The sequence below is a fragment of the Ascaphus truei genome, chromosome 2 (assembly GCF_040206685.1).
Source record: "Ascaphus truei isolate aAscTru1 chromosome 2, aAscTru1.hap1, whole genome shotgun sequence".
Lineage (NCBI taxonomy): Eukaryota > Metazoa > Chordata > Amphibia > Anura > Ascaphidae > Ascaphus > Ascaphus truei.
Window position 1 is genome coordinate 198,116,267 of NC_134484.1, and position 18,610 is coordinate 198,134,876.

The following is an 18,610-nucleotide window of genomic DNA, read 5'->3' on the forward strand; positions in this document are numbered from 1 at the left end:
GGCAGTGATCCCTGATTCTTGGATACTCTAGGACAGGTGGAAGGAGGAGGCATCGACGGTAAGCTTGATTTGGCAGACCCCTGCAACTAGCAAGCTAGAACCTCCTGTTCTGGTGAGTTGTTACTGTGACTGGGTCTTGTGTTGTTCCCTGTTGACTCCGCCCAGAATATACCTCCATTTATTTAACTCTCTAGTTCTGCCTGGAGTTTGCGATCCCTGTAAAAGTGTTGGATACCGTTACACTGCATATACATGTTGACAAGTACTTTACCACACTGATACTAAGAGACATGTCAAAACAGCAACTAAATTACTCTCAAAGGCAATCACTCTCTAGATGCTACCCTCGTAAGTACCTGAGAGTGACAGCTAAACAAATCTGCAGATTAAGTGATTGAAAAAAAATGAATTAAGCATGTCATTTTTAGTTTGGTTTGTTTATTGGCTGTGTAACAATTCAAACATTTACCGCTGACCAAAGAACCTCATAAGCTCCTCTGCTTCCTGGCTTCCCTTTTCTGAGATAATAATATATTTTAGACACCTGGCAAAGCACAGTTTCCCCTCTTGCCTGGTGGTTATTCTTCCTCTCGTTACCTCAGATGTATCTCCCACTTTGTTTCTACATCTTGTTGACCGTAGCATTGCCTCCTCTTACACCGCAGCCTGAATTGAAAACACACTAAGGGTAAGCAACATACTCTTGCCCCACAATGGAAACGTTTAGCCTTATTAACTATAGCTACCAATTCCCTACACCTTCTCCCGGGAAATTACAAAGCCTGATGGATATTGCTTTATGTTGTACACTGACATATTTTTATCCATGTAACATGCAATTGTTATTACCTAGTTGTGGCTGACCAATTTAGATCTGTGTTCAATTCTCCTAGGGTAGATGCACCACCAGTGCAACAAATAGCATGACGCTTATAGAAACACATTCAGTATATTGCTTTCTATTGTTTTTGTTCTAATAAAGTTGATGCTTTTACCTCCTGATTGGGCATTCGTTTTTCAGCCAGGGGAAATGTGAGCTGTGCAGTTTCTATTTTGCCTTTTTAAATCATCTGAATTTATTTTCACTTTGTAAAAGGATGCCATACAAAATAAATTAAACCATAGTACTTTGCTCTGAAATGGAAAATATGCCATATCCGCAAAAAGCAGAATGTGGTACTGTGCTTCTTTTAAGAATGTCCACCTAATGCTATTAAATTTGCTGTTTATAACATGTTATTTCCCTTGTTGAAGACATAATGTTAATTAATTATGACCTTAGATAAATGGCACTTTCTTCTCTTAAGCAATCTATTGCACCTAAAGAAATGGCACATTTTCTAATAAAGAATAGATTCTGGATGTGTTATTAACTTCGCTTTAATTGTGTTTCCTGGTATTTCCCTTTGTGCGTTGACTTCAAGCTAAACCTTAGTCTTTTGGACCTGTATTTCACTTATTTAGACAATGCATGAACATATACTATATCCCTGTGCTCTATTACTATTCCTGGTATTAATGATTCAGGGAATTTCAGAAGAAATTATTTAACAAAGGACAAATTTCAATATGGAATCACTGTCTAATTATAAACCAAATTTCAATATGCTGTTAAATCGCTTTACTGCACTAGATTAAATTTTAGTCTGATTAATTTGAATAGAGCTGTACTGTTCTCTGGCACTAGGAAGGCAGCTTCATGGTTATATTTAATAAGGACCTGTGTTATATTATGGGGGAAAGTATTTCATAAGAGCTCAATTCAGTCTAAATACTGCTTTTGAATTCAATCTAAAAAACCCTATTGGGCCTATTCATTAAATTGTGAGAATGCAATGTCCATGCCAAAATTGGAAAAAATGCATTCTAACCCATCTCACCACATCACACCATATTAATTAAAATGTTTACAGCTGTTCAAACCGTGCAGTTTTGTTTTCTGGCTCTGTAAATCCAGACAATAAGCTAATTTCACAAGCGTACTATATGTATTTACATTGTTTTCAGTAAGGTGCGAGAGTGCATGTGTATTTACATAAAAAATAAAAAAAAAGTAATACACTCAAAACAGTCTGCAAGCAAAGATGGCCATCTATCCAACCACATCTTCATAAATGTTCTAGAAGATGAATATATTAATTCATGAAGGATAAATGCAAACAATCAATACTAGACAAAATGACTACCATATAAATTGCTAAAGTAATACACATGCCTAATACATTGTATTTCTGAGTAAGAAGACTTTTTTTTACTATATATATATTTATTTATATTGTACATTGTATATATTTTATAAAAAATTATATATATATATATATATAATATATTATTTTTTATAAAATATATACAATGTACAATATAAATAAATATATATAAAGTAGTTATATATAATGAGAGTTCTCAATGTACAGTTGATAACGGGATTATGTAGCATCAGCCATGACAACCCGAGGAAACAGAAAAATTAGGACATGACATCCAAAGATTCTTGGTGATTGAGAGAAGATAGAATCATCTGCACTGTGATAGTTCCCGACTTGAATGGTGATCGTCAATAGACTTCACCGGTTCTGCATGTATCTTGTTAATTAGAGAAATCTGGTGATCTTGTAAGTAACGTCCATCGTTAACATTTTCCGATGCTCCTAAATCTATCAGGGCGACCATGGAACATGGAGACCGACCAGGGCAATGCAACATAACAGACAGGGTCAACAGCTGGTAGGTAACAAATCCATGATGGGAAATCTGACCGGGTGTACAAATTTTTTGGGAAGCACTATTACGACTTGACAGAACTTCCCCGGTTACCATTCATCTCCCAATTTCAGTCTGGCTAAGACAGACGGCACAATTTAGCAGGAAATGTCCAGAATTACCACAGTATAAACATAAGGATTCTGACCTACATCATTTTTTTCTTCTGGGGTCTAGAGACACCTTGGCTCTGGCGAAGGACTGATAATGGTAGAGTGATTACCACTTGGTGAAGTGGTTTGGGTTCATCGGAACTAAGGTCAATCTGACACATGAGATCTATCATCATGCAGCAAGTCTCTGGGTGATCCACATGTGCCAGTTCATCCTTTAGATCTTCTCTTAATACTCATAGAAAAATCGTGGATTGCGCATTGGTCCAGTCGATTTCAGCCATCAGATTGTTAATAAATCATTGGAGCCTTGCTGCAGTTCTAAAAGATAATATTCTGGCTAGTTGCTCTGAGGTCTGTTCTGGACAAGAAGAGGTTCCGCCCACGGCAGGGAATTACTGGTCAGGTTGCTGAGAATAAACTAATTTTGCTTTATCGGAAAGAAGGTGGTTGAACGAAAATGAAAATGAATTTTGCATTGGTTGTAAAATGCATGAAATGTACTGGGTTTCCCCTCGAAACGATCGGGCATAGGTAATATCAGAATATGATCAGTGGGATTTGCGGCCATTCCTCCTTTAGCCCCCTGTTGTTCTAGAGCACAAATTCTATTCTGGAGTGTGGCATTTTCCACCCATAAAGTGACAACTTTACCCTGTAAAAACTGCAGCATATTTTGGATATGATGCAGGTTATCCATTTCCTCTCCATGTGGATAAGAGTCTTCTTTCTATTTTTGGCTTCACAATCTGTCAGGCACCACTGAGGAGTCCATAGGTAGAGACAGATCCAAAACAAAGATCTAGATTAGTAGACTGGTCTAGATGCATGCCAATGTGACAGAACCAGAGATCAGGATCGGTAGAGTAGTCAGGATACGAGCCGTAGTCATAACCAGGGATCAGGAGAGTAGTCAGAGGTAGCTGCAGTTGGAACAAGGGGTCAGGATGCAAGCCAGAGTCGGAACCAGGATTCATGATAGCCGAGAACTGAACCAGGAAGGTGCAACAGCACTGCAGCACAGGAGCAACCAGCTTTACATTAACCTACAGTAGCAAGTCAGTTGTGAAGCAAGGTATGTTGGACTCTGGCAACTTTATAGGCAGCAGAGAAGCCAACTGATGATGTCATAGTAGCTGTTCGCTGCAGGGCCCGCACGGATCGACACAAACACTGCACATGAGCCCTTACAAGTTAATGTGATAAGATCATAGTTTAAAAAAAAAAGTATCTCTACTACACTCGGATACTACTGACATTCTTTGTTGCAATTGACTCTGTATTACCATTTGTATAACAAGGTTTTGTGTGGCTTACTCTGCAAAATTTCCTATTGCAACTACACTATCATCTAGTTGCAATTCAATACTGATCATATATTGCAGATATTGGGGTACTGCCTCACGGATTGACTGAGGATTTTGAATTGGTAATTATTTCATACGTATTATGTACTTGATTTCTATGTTAATACTGTATGTTGTACTGTATATGCTAAACAATAAAAGCTGGTTCTTACTTCACTCATTGGATCATTCAGCTTTACATCTTTACCTCGATTTCATATCATTTCGCGCATTGGGTCACATATACTGCAAGTATTGTGTCTACTTCTTGGGATAATGATTAACTAATCCCTGTAAACCTACTGAATATTTTGGCCTCTATATAGTTGTGCACTGAATAAGTGACCTTGTTCTTTCTCCCCTGTTTGGTCTCTTTTTTTGCAAAAAACAAATATGGCCAGATTTCCCTTTGTTTTCCGGGGACTAATATTTTATTGTGATATGCTTTCTTTCTTATACAGGTAAGATCCTATAAGAAACATGGTTATACCTTGTAACAGTACCTCCCCTGTATAAATATCCTTGCAGGAAATCCTGTATGGAAGCTTGAGCCCAGCAGTTAATTCAGATCAGACTCTCCTAATTAATGTGCTCGGCTGGCTTGTACTCATTTAAAAAGCCTACACCATTCACTGCAGAGATCTCTAATCCAGGGAGACACACTGGACTGCTGGAGAGATCCCACAGGGACTATGTTGATCTGATCCACGAAGGTACTGGACCCTGGACCACTGTAGAGAGCACCCTGCCTTGAGACTGTTTCCCCCTCTCTTACTCCAACCTGGACACAGTCGGGCCCAAAGGTAAAACAGGTCAGAGGCCAAGTTCCCCAACCCTCAGATAAGGACTAAGACTGATGTTAGTCAGAGCTCCCTGTAGGAGCTAGGGATGTTTATTTTGCTGCCTCCTTTTTGCTGAAACCTAAGCTATGTTTTTGTTGTGTAAAACCACTGGCTAATAAAAGCTTATTTTGATTTCCCCTAAACTTTGTCTCCTCTTTTAAACCTCTGCACACATCGAATAAAACACCTGTTTTATAAAAAAATAAAAAGAACCTTCTTTGTGAAGATCTTTCACTACTTCAAGTAGACTCTAACTCCTTTAAAGAATTTATATTATATAGAAGGGAATAACAATGTAAAACAGGCAATGGGAAATTCACTAGTAACAAATGTGTGTAATTGGGAAAAGTCATTGAATTCATAGTGCTACTCTAGGAGTAAGTGCCACACCAGGGCATATCAAACACAATTATTTATAAGTACAGTGTCATATTCTCTAGCCTGCTGTACCCATGCTTGGCCACCGGGACTGCTGCCACTCTCAATGTCTTGTTCTAGCCTGCAGTTGTGGTGTATTCCCCGGGCGCTAACTCTGACCGTGGTTGGTATAGGATATGAATGTCTTAAATAGTATGGTATGTGTTAATAGTGATGTCCTACTGTGACTCGAACTACCCCACTAGGGTCTATCCAGAACCCTTGATATATGGAATGTGAGAAGGGATGGGGGAGCACAGCGTAAGGAATGGTGGAGTGTGATTGTATTATCTCCCTATGATGTTCAGTGGCGTTCTGACACCCTTTGAGTGTCCTCAGAGGGAGGTTTGTACTCCTTAGAGAAGGATTAAGACTTAGGTGGGTGAAGCAAGTCTATGGATGCAAAATAAATGCAAAATGAATCAATAAAAGGAAAACTTACACGGCCTTGTGTAAGTTGTATCCCATCAAGGTTTCTTTTGCAGTCTTATCTTTCTTCTAGATGATCCTTCTTCTTTCTTTATGCTCTTCTCTTTCTGTCTCTTCTTCTTGCTGTGATCTTGATGTTTGTCGTTGGACGAATCTTCACATTGGTTCTCCTCTCATATGGGTGTAAACATAGGTGAGAAGGTAGTTAGACACATATACATACAAAGTCGATATCAATTTGAAGGGGGGCAATGAGACAGTGTCATCTGGTGTATAGGTATAAGATAGTTATTATTCACTCACACGGCCTAATGTGAGTGGTAACTTATAACGGTATCTTGCAAGCACCTGTACAGATCGCAGGTCTTCAGGTCAAAGGTCCCTTGTGGGACAAAGACAGAGGGATAGTATGGGGAAGGTGTATCAATACATCAAAATACTCACACGGGCCAGTGTGAGTACACACTGATAATGGTATCTTGGAAACTCCAAAAAGTGATGAAAAACCCCTAGGGGCTAGGTCCAGATAGCAAAGGACTAATAGGACACTAAAAACAGGGGTGATTAAATTTTATTGAAACAAACTAGCATACACTAATGAACAAGTACATATATAATCAGATAAAAAATTAAAACCGAGGAGCATCTACTGCTTCTGGGGGGGTAAAAAAGGGTGGCAGCCAGGGGAAACAAGTGGTGGTTAGTGGATGAAAGTCTCTGTACTCCGCGTCCGGATCGAGAGATTCCACAGCACCTCCGGTTCCTCTCAGATTGCTGCAGGCTGTGGTTCAAAGAAGAAGAGCTACGCGTTTCGCCCTGAACAGGGCTTCCTCAGGCTCGTGTAAATTTAATCACCCCTGTTTTTAGTGTCCTATTAGTCCTTTGCTATCTGGACCTAGCCCCTAGGGGTTTTTCATCACTTTTTGGAGTTTCCAAGATACCATTATCAGTGTGTACTCACACTGGCCCGTGTGAGTATTTTGATGTATTGATACACCTTCCCCATACTATCCCTCTGTCTTTGTCCCACAAGGGACCTTTGACCTGAAGACCTGCGATCTGTACAGGTGCTTGCAAGATACCGTTATAAGTTACCACTCACATTAGGCCGTGTGAGTGAATAATAACTATCTTATACCTATACACCAGATGACACTGTCTCATTGCCCCCCTTCAAATTGATATCGACTTTGTATGTATATGTGTCTAACTACCTTCTCACCTATGTTTACACCCATATGAGAGGAGAACCAATGTGAAGATTCGTCCAACGACAAACATCAAGATCACAGCAAGAAGAAGAGACAGAAAGAGAAGAGCATAAAGAAAGAAGAAGGATCATCTAGAAGAAAGATAAGACTGCAAAAGAAACCTTGATGGGATACAACTTACACAAGGCCGTGTAAGTTTTCCTTTTATTGATTCATTTTGCATTTATTTTGCATCCATAGACTTGCTTCACCCACCTAAGTCTTAACCCTTCTCTAAGGAGTACAAACCTCCCTCTGAGGACACTCAAAGGGTGTCAGAACGCCACTGAACATCATAGGGAGATAATACAATCACACTCCACCATTCCTCTAGCCTGCAGTACCTATACTTGTCCACCGGGATTGCTGCTGCTAAACTAAGGAACATTCCAGACTCTGATACCTGACACCTCTGCACCTGTGCTCCACCTCTCAGCCTGCATATATTAACCTCCCTTTCCTGTTCCTCCCTTGCCTGTTTATACTGGTTCCTTAGCTCCTGCAAGGTTCCTGTGTTTACTGCTGTGCTAGCTATTGTTATCATCCTGTTCCAGTCTCCTCGTTGCCGACTTCTGCTTGTTACCTGACTGCTACCTGCCGCCTGCCTCGGACCCCTGCTTGTTACCTGACTTCGCTATCTGCCGCCTGCCTCTGATCTCTGCTTGTGACACCTACTTTTCTCCCTGCTGTTCCTGCCACTGGGATCCACTCCAGCCGAAGTCCAATCCTTGACAGAATAAACAGGCCCTACCATGGATTCCGCTGGAACAGACCCGGCTCAGGCTCAGACACTCCATGACTTACAACAGATCTGTAAGGGTCTGGGAGTCACGCCGCCCTCGGCGTGCTCCTCACTTACCGGCAGCTCTGACGGGTCCTCCCGCGACACGCAGGCAGCCTCTCTCCGGAACGCCGATCACTACTCCACGTGGGCGCGCGCGCGCACGCCAAAACTCTCCTTCTACTCTCGGTCCGGCGGCTACGCTCGGTCACGCGGCCGCAAGCACAGCTACACAGAGGCGCGGCCACACGGAGCTGCACCAACCCCTTAAAGGCACAGCACCTCAAACCATTGCTGCAATCCAATGCAGTCTGACTACTGGGCTTTATGTCTCCTCCCCTGGGACTCATGCTGGTCCTATCCCTGCCGTAGCCTGGCCCTTCCACACACCCCTACCTTGCTGCGCTGCCATTGGACCCGCTCTCCTATATATACCTAACAGTGTCACTGACTCGTTGGCTGAGCATAGAACCAGTTGTTCTCATCACTCTCTGCCTCCCTCCATCACTCTCTGTCTTGTCCTGTTTTGTTTTTGCAGTCCTGCTCGTGTACCGAACCAGCTTCCGCTACGTCTACCCGCACCTCTGGCATCCCGAACTCGGCATACGGCAACACGACTCTCCGCACCTCTGGAATCCCGATCCTGGCAAATGGTAAACGATTATGTCCTTATCTCTAACCCCGGACTTTGCATACAGCACCCTCTACCATCCGTACCTCTCCTGCCTCGATCTGGACTCCCAGACCACTCTACTCTCAAGACGTGCCCTCGTGGCTGGGGGTGGCGTTATATCCTATCCCACCTCAGCACCGCGGTCTCGTCTCGTTTGTGGTGAGCACGCCCTGAGATTATGCTCAGCCCTACAAACATGGACCCCGCTGAGGTGGAGCGCACTATAAATGCCCATACTAATCTCTTCACCAGGCTAGAGACTTATTTGGAACAAGCTGATAGGCGAATGGATACGTTACAGCAAAGCCTTCATTCGCTTACTGTTCAAGTCCGAGCTCTCAGTCAGCAACCTTCACCCGTGTCTTCCACAGCTTCCACAACCGCCTTTCCAGCACCTCCGTTTGCTTTGGAACCTCGTATTCCGGCTCCCAAACACTATGCCGGGGATCCCCAAGGATGTAGGGGCTTCCTTAACCAATGCCTCATCCAATTTCGACTCTCGCCCTCTCGTTTTGTCTCTTCTGTCTCCAGGGTCGGCTATATCATGGCTCTTCTCATCGACGAGGCGCTGGCATGGGCTTCTCCCATCTGGGAACAACAAGGTCCTCTCACACAGGACATCGATCTCTTCGTCGAGGAATTCCGTAGAGTCTTCGATACTCCTGCACGGCAATTAACGGCAGCATCTTCTCTTCATCACATAACCCAGGGAGATCGACCCGTCGCACGGTATGCTGTGGAGTTCCGTACACTTGCTGCTGAGACGGGATGGAATAACGAAGCACTATCTTCAGCGTTTTGGCAAGGTCTGTCTGAATCCCTAAAGGATGAGCTCGCAGCGCGGGAACGTCCCACTGTCCTAGAGGATTTGATCAGTCTGTGTGTTCGAGTGGACCAGCGTCTACAGTAGCGGAGAAATGAACGTTCTCGTTACCGTCAACGGGTTTCAAGGCATCTTGCTCCATCGTTCATGGCTCCTACACCCCCTTCCGTGGACGTCCCGGAACCTATGCAGTTGGGAGGTAACAAGCTGTCTGCTGCTGAAAAACAACGTCGGCGCAATGCCGGTCTCTGCATGTACTGTGGTAATTCCGGTCACATATTACCCCAGTGTCCCCACAAGCCGGGAAACGCCAACTCCCAATGAAATCCCGGAGAGTTTCATTGGGAATACTGACACTTTCTCCCATCGTCAAAGACGTACTTCCCACCAGGATAATGTTGCCTATAACACTGACTGGAGAGGGATTTCACACTCAAGCACGGGCGTACATTGATTCCGGTTCCGCAGGCAATTTCATCGATGAGACTTTTGCTAGACGGAACAATATTCCATTTATCAATAAGAAGACGCCAGTAGGTCTGGAGGCTATTGACGGTCGACCTCTACAGCCGGCATTCATCACGCTACAGACGGTGCCTCTCCTACTGCAGTTCGTCGACGTCCATATAGAGATCATTACTCTCGATGTTATCCACACTCCCTCTGTTGAGCTGATTTTGGGTCTTCCTTGGCTTCAACTCCATAAGCCTCGCATCGACTGGACGGATCGGGAACCTATCCAGTGGAGTGCTTCTTGTGCCAAGACATGTACCAGGGTTTTCCAGAAGATTGGTGGGTTGACTACCCTGCCAGAGAAGGTCGATTCCCTACCTTCTGTGTACTGGGAATTCCGTGATGTGTTTGACAAAGCACGTTCCGAGGTTCTACCTCCGCACCGTTCGTTCGACTGTCCGATTGACCTACTACCCGGGGCACCTCTGCCCAGAGGACGATCCTATCCTCTCTCTCTCCCAGAGACTAAAGCCATGAACACTTACATTGCAGAGAATTCAGAGAGGGGTTTCATCCGAAAGTCTTCCTCTCCAGTCGGAGCAGGCTTCTTTTTTGTCAAAAAGAAGGACAGTTCTCTTCGTCCATGCATAGACTACCGGGGTTTGAATAACATCACATGCAAGAACCGCTACCCACTGCCCTTGATACCGGAACTCTTCGACCATCTCCAGGGAGCAACTATCTTTTCTAAATTTGATTTAAGAGGTGCCTACCATTTAGTAAGGATACGTGAGGGGGACGAGTGGAAGACTGCTTTTAACACCCACGACGGCCACTACGAATACCTGGTCATGCCGTTCGGTCTGTGCAACGCACCAGCAGTTTTCCAGGATTTCGTCAATGAGATTTTTCGGGACATTCTTAATACATTTCTTATCGTTTACCTAGATGACATCCTAATCTTTTCGAAATCTCCTCAAGAACACATCAAACACGTTCAACAAGTGCTGTTACGCCTCCGGGAGAACCATCTCTTTGCGAAATTGGAGAAATGTCAGTTCCATCTCAAGTCGGTGGCTTTTTTGGGATACGTTATCTCTGACTCCGGATTTAATGAAGAACCAGAGAAACTTAAGGCTATCTCGGACTGGCCCCGTCCGACCACTCTCAATGCCGTGCAACGCTTTCTAGGTTTTGCAAATTATTATCGACGCTTCATTCGCAATTTTTCTTCTACGGTATCTCCCATAACTGATCTCACTAAGAAGGGTGCAGATCCTGCATCATGGTCTGAGACCGCCATACGGGCATTTAATCTTCTGAAAAAGGCTTTTGTGTCTGCCCCTATCCTCACCCACCCAGATCCTAAACTTCCATTTACCTTGGAGGTAGATGCCTCGGACATCGGGGCTGGGGCTGTATTATCCCAAAGGACCTCTCCCTTAGCCAGACTACACCCATGTGCCTTCTTCTCGAAAAAAAATTCGTCCGCAGAACGGAATTACGATGTCGGGAACCGGGAGCTTTTGGCGATCAAGTTGGCATTAGAAGAGTGGAGACATTTCTTAGAGGGTACGGAGACACCTATAACCATACTCACAGACCATAAGAACCTTCTCTACTTAGAAGGGGCACGTCGTTTGAGCTCTCGACAAGCCAGCTGGGCACTATTTTTTTCACGATTCAATTTTCTTATCTCCTTTATTCCTGGCTCCAAAAATCTAAAGGCGGATGCCCTGTCTCGACAGTTCCTGGCAGAGGACAAGTCTGAAGAACAGCTAGAGACAATTATTCCCTCTAGATGTATCCTGTCCACCAATTCCTTTGATATTTTGGACAAAATTCGATCCGAACAATCACAAATTCCGAGGGGGCTCAAGGTTCCGGAGGGAAGACTCTACACGGCACCCCAATACCGCAAAAGGGTTCTCGAGTGGTGCTTTCCTCTAAATCAGCAGGACATCCAGGGATACGGAAAACCAACGACCTTGTTCAACGTACCTTCTGGTGGCCAGAGAGGGCTAAGGATGTGGAGGAGTTTGTTAAAGCGTGTGGCACGTGCGCCCGCAACAAAGTACCTCGGGTCAAACCAGCAGGCATTCTTCTTCCCTTAACCATTCCAGATCGCCCTTGGAACCATATTTCTATGGACTTCATTGTAGAGCTTCCAGGCTCCAAAGGAAAGAATACGATTCTTGTGGTCATTGATCGTTTTTCCAAACAGACCCACCTTGTTCCCTTGAGGGGTCTTCCAAATTCCTCCAGGCTTGCGGATGTTTTTATCCAGGAGATTTTTCGTCTTCACGGAGTTCCTGCAACCATCGTTTCTGATCGTGGGTCCCAATTTTTGTCAAGATTTTGGCGAGCCTTTTCCCGTAAAATGGGTATTTCACTTCAATTCTCCTCGGGATACCACCCACAGACCAATGGGCAGACGGAGAGGGCCAACCAAAACCTGGAACAATACCTTCGGTGTTTCATAACCGATACACAGGATGATTGGGTGGATCTGCTTCATTGGGCTGAGTTTGCTCTTAACTCCCTTCGCAATTACTCCACTCAAGAATCTCCCTTCTTCATAAATTGTGGTTTTCATCCTTCCCGCCTACCCTTCTCCCCTCTATCCTCAGGAGTACCAGCAGTTGACAAGCGCATCTCCCAGCTGAAAGACTTATGGACGAGGATTCAGGAGAACTTAAAGGTGGCTACAGGGAGACAGAAATTCCAGGCAGACCACCTTCGACGCCCGGTTCCGGAATTCGTCCCAGGAGACAGGGTTTGGCTTTCTTCCAGGAATATCCGACTAAAGGTTCCTACCATGAAGCTAGCACCTAAGTTCCTCGGTCCCTTTCCTGTGGTCAGGAGGATTAATCCTGTGGCTTATCGCCTACGCCTTCAACCCTCGATGAAGATTCCGTCAGTCTTTCATATATCGTTGCTTAAACCAGCATTTCAGAGTCCTCGCTTTTCTAAGACCACGTCTCCTCCACTTCCTCTTCTGATCCAAGGTCAACAGGAGTACGAGGTTCAGGCTATCCTGGATTCTAGGATTTCCAGAGGAGGAGTACAATACCTGGTCCACTGGAGGGGGTTTGGACCAGAGGAACGTTCCTGGATTCCCCACCGGGATCTCCACGCACCTCGACTCATCCAGGCTTTCCATCGTAAGAATCCCTCCAAGCCATCTCATGGACGCCCGGAGGTCGCCCCTGAAGGGGGGGTACTGTAAGGGTCTGGGAGTCACACCGCCCTCGGCGTGCTCCTCACTTACCGGCAGCTCCGACGGGTCCTCCCGCGACACAAAGGCAGCCTCTCTCCGGAACGCCGATCACTACTCCACGTGGGCGCGCGCGTGCACGCCAAAACTCCCCTTCTACTCTCGGTCCGGCAGCTACGCTCGGTCACGCGGCCGCAAGCACAGCTACACAGAGGCGCGGCCACACGGAGCCGCACCAACCCCTTAAAGGCACAGCACCTCAAACCATTGCTGCAATCCAATGCAGTCTGACTACTGGGCTTTATGGCTCCTCCCCCTGGACTCATGCTGGTTCTATCCCTGCCGTTGGACCCGCTCTCCTATATATACCTAACAGTGTCACTGACTCGTTGGCTGAGCATAGAACCAGTTGTTCTCATCACTCTCTGCCTCCCTAGTCCTGCCTTGTCCTGTTTTGTTTTTGCAGTCCTCCTCGTGTACCGAACCGGCTTCCGCTATGTCTACCCGCACCTCTGGCATCCTGAACTCGGCATACGGCAGCACGACTCTACGCACCTCTGGAATCCCGATCCTGGCAAATGGTAAACGATTAAGTCCTTATCTCTAACCCTGGACTTTGTATACAGCACCCTCTACCATCCGTACCTCTACTGCCCCGATCCGGACTCCCAGACCACTCTACTCTCAAGACGTGCCCTCGTGGCTGTGGGTGGCGTTATATCCTATCCCACCTCAGCACCGCGGTCCCGTCTCGTTTGTGGTGAGCACGCCCTGAGAAGATCATGGTTGGTTACCAAGAACAACAAAGACACGTGTTCAATCGTCTTGGCCGCTTGGAAGAACAAGCCGCCACCGCGGAAGCTGAGAATCGTGAACTACGTGCAGCCTTAATCACCTTGTCTGGTCAAAACACTGAAAAAATTTTGGGGAAAAAACAATCTTTCCGGAATTTCCTTAATCAATGCAGACTTGTGTTCAAGCTTCAGCCCATCATTTATCATACCGAAGAAGCCCAGGTTGGACTGATCATAACCCTGCTCAAGGATGAGGCCCTTGCTTGGGTCTCCCCTATGTTAGAACAAGATAGCCCACTACTAAGGGACATGGAGGAGTTCATCGAAGCCATGAGTCTAATTTTTGATGACCCAAATCGTAGTGCAACTGCTGAGGCAACTCTGAACAATCTTCGTCAAGGAAGACGCTCGGCAGCTGAGTACACCGCTGAATTCCGCAGATGGGTTAACGATACTGATTGGAATGAGGCCGCGCAGAAATATCATTTTCGACAGGGTCTCTCGGAGCAAGTTAAAGACGAACTAGCCCGGGTGGAGCCCCCAGAGAGATTTCAGGACTTTGTCCGTTTATGCATCCAAATTGATCGCAGGCTTACGGAAAGACGATTGGAGAGACAGGGGTTCATGCCAAGCAACCCCGGGTTTAGAGATGTCAGTACCCCAAGACGTTCCAGGGAGACTGAGGAGGAGCCGATGCAAGTAAATACACTGCGGGGACCCATCTCAACCGGGGAAAGGAATAGACGCCGAACAGAAGATCTCTGTTTATATTGCGGAAACGATGGGCACTAGCTCGCTGATTGCCCAAACAAGTCCAGGCGGTCTTCTTTCCAGAGCCCTAGGAGTAATCAGCTGCACGCTATTTCAAAGACTGTTTTCTCTGCTTCTCAAGGGAAAGATAACCCTCCTTCGCTACACCCTCACCTCCTGGTTCCTATTATAATCGAGGAAGGAACACATCGTTTTTCAACCACAGTAATGGTCGACTCAGGGGCGGCAGGGAATTTTATGGACATAGAATTCGCCAAGAACAATTCGGTATCATTTGTAGCCAAGGAATCGCCAGAAAGGATGAAAGACGTTGACGGTTCTCCCTTGAGCTCTGGACCTGTTACCCATGAAACCAGTAACTTAACACTAATCATGGAGCCCAATCACCAGGAGAAGATTTCATTTGGTCTCATTCCATCACCTTTGTTTCCAGTGATTTTGGGAATTTCATGGCTCATGATCCATAACCCATTAATTGACTGGAAGACAAAGACCCTCACGTTTCCCTCGGAGCACTGTCAGCTAGCCTGTCTACCTAAAACTCCTATACCAGAATGTGTAGGAATACATAAGATTTCCTCATCTCAAGAAAATCTTCTGCTGGCTCCTTACTCTGAGTTTTTAGATGTGTGTGACAAGAAGAACGCGGATACGCTTCCCCCACATCGCTCTTATGACTGTCCCATTGAATTATTACCAGGTGCTGCCATTCCGTTTGGAAGAATCTATTCCCTCTCAGAACCGGAATTGAAGGTCCTCAATGACTACCTACAGGAGAACCTATCAAAGGGTTTTATCCGACCCTCTACTTCTCCAGCAGGCGCTGCGCTCTTCTTTGTGGGAAAGAAAGACGGTTCTCTAAGCCCCTGCATTGACTATCGGGAACTAAATAAGATAACGGTGAAGAACAGGTACCCATTACCTCTGATTCCTGAACTATTGGAAAGAATTCGGTCAGCCAAAATCTTTACCAAATTAGATCTCAGAGGAGCGTATAATTTGGTCCGCAGATTAGAGCTTCCTGAGACCATCAAAATACACCCCGTGTTTCATTCTTCTCTGCTGATACCTTTCCGTGAGAATCCGTTTCCTGGACGGAGACTTCCTCCCCCTGAACCCGTCCTCGTGGATAACAAAGAGGAATTCATTGTGGAGAGAATTTTGGATTCCAGGTTACACCGAGGGAAACTGCAGTACCTGGTTCACCGGGGGGGCTATGGCCCAGAGGAGAGGTCTTGGGAACCCAAAGATTTTGTACATGCTCTGCGACTAGTCAAAGCTTTCCACCGGAGATATCCAGACAAGCCTAGCAAGGATCGTCCGGAGAACGCTCTTGGGAGGGGGGAGTAATGTCATATTTTCTAGCCTGCTGTACCCATGCTTGGCCACCGGGACTGCTGCCACTCTCAATGTCTTGTTCTAGCCTGCAGTACCTATACTTGTCCACCGGGATTGCTGCTGCTAAACTAAGGAACATTCCAGACTGATACCTGACACCTCTGCATCTGTGCTCCACCTCAGCCTGCATATATAAACCTCCCTTTCCTGTTCCTCCCTTGCCTGTTTATACTGGTTCCTTAGCTCCTGCAATGTTCCTGTGTTTACTGCTGTGCTAGCTATTGCTATCATCCTGTTCCAGTCTCCTCGTTGCCGACCTCTGCTTGTTACCTGACTTCGCTACCTGCCGCCTGCCTCGGACCTCTGCTTGTTACCTGACTTCGCTATCTGCCACCTGCCTCTGATCTCTGCTTGTGACCCCTACTTCGCTCCCTGCTGTTCCTGCCACTGGGATCCACTCCAGCCAAAGTGCAATCCTTGACATACAGAGGGTCCAAGTGTCTACCAATTCAATTTCCAAGATCAATATGGAAGTGTGATATAAGGTTCTAAGATATAAAATACGCACAAAAATCACCAGATGCTGCTGTTTGTATCAAAGCCCACCAATTAGAGCAATGTCCAATAGTCCACAAACAAAAGTTGCGTTTTTTTGTTAACTTTTGTTTGCGGACCAATGGGGAATTCCCTACTGCAATAAAACCATTATGATTATCATCAGAATTTGAATTCTGTTATTCTAACAACTTGTCATTATTGCTTCTCTACAGGTCACCTTTTCCATGTTTCGAGGTTGTAGTAAAGTGTTTTTTTCAGGACCCCAAGTGATAATATTTTTCTTTTTCCCTAGTGGTGGAAGCAATTTAAGGTTATATTTGTGATGTACTGAGGGGAAATAGTACTCATTTGAGGGACCCTGCACAGAGAAAAGTGGGTCAGCTAGAATAGATAACGGTGTGTATTAACCCTTGTCACACATACAAGTCACGTGCTCACAGGTGTGGCGTTCATGACAGGCAGTATGCTGCCATAATCTATAATGTCTGTACTGTTTATGTGAGTTTAAACCCTTTATAGAAATTAAATACTACCCCAAGTTTATTGGGAAGCCTATTATATGTGTTATTTTTAGACACATCAAAAGCATACTGTACAACTATATTTGAAGATCGTGTAATGCTAAACATGGATACAATGGGAATTAGAAGATGAGCAGCAGTTTTCTTTCCTTTTTTTTCTTCTCATTTTACCTCCTGTTTGTCTCATTTCCCACTGAGAATATTACCTGCCTTACTCTGAATTATTGCTCTGGTACATTTTTTTTTTATAACCGTCTCTTTAAATGAGGTAGGAAAGCCCAGTAGACCAAGAAAATGGAGCACAATGAAGCATCTTTGCAACACAGAAACATCAAGTAAGAGAAAATGAAGACAGCAGAAAAGAAGGGAAAATGAAAGGTACTGCCCTGACAGGGTTACATGAATTCAGCAATGGGAAGATTAGGCTGAGTTTGTGATGAAACACAGCAGCCTATGGTAATGAAATATTTATGAATGGGGAAATGATACTACAATCTGCAGTGCAGCACAGGAAAGTGAAGTTTCAAGCCTACTGTAATGGCAAAACCCTCCATTAATTATCAGAAGCAAGTTGTAATGCCAGTTTCCATGGAAACATTGTCCCATATGTATTACGTGCTTTTTTTTGTTGCTCCAGTTTACAGGGCTTTTGTATTTATTTGCTGTTAGTTCTTTTTTCTTTCTTAATCATCTTTGGCCTTTCATGTCAGTGCTGCAGGAAGCCAATAGCACACATCTCAGAAAAAAAATAGGATTATGGGTGTTGGCTAGAAACACAGTTAAGGCTTTGCTACTGTACATCTTTATGCTTCAATGTGTGAATGTAGTAAGGCTTGTGAGAACAAAAATAGTATGTGAAATCGGCTCTTGCTCCATACAGTACATTAGGTGTTTTTCAGTTTATGTAGTTGCGTGTCCAAGGGGCCTAACTATAGGACATTGTAGCCAGCATAACACTCAATTTGCTTGAAATTATATTTTGCACAACAAATTCTGGTCTATAAAGCACATTTTTTATTTTAAACACTTATTTTGGAACCAAGTCACACCTAAACCTCTACAATCGAGCGATTACTTGCACAGTGATGCATTGGGGAATTTTTTTTTCCAGATACATTGGGGTCTTTTTATAGACGCATTGGGGTCTTTTTTTATATGTATTTGGGTGGGTTTTATATGTATATATATATATATATATATATATATATATATATATATATATATATATGCAATAGGATACCGCGTTGAAACGAAATCAGAGGCAGCACTCCAATGGATAATCAATATATATATATATATATATATATATATATATATATATATATATATATATATATATATAATTTATATGTATTGGATAGGTGGGTTTTTAGTATGTATTTCGGGGTGTGGGGGAGGTTGTATATATTTGGGGGGGGGATTTTTTTGTATGTATTTGGGGGTGGGAAGTTTTTTGGTATATATTTTGTGGGGGGAATTGTGTGAGGGGGGAGGGAGTGTAGGTAATTGACGTAGGGAGAGGAG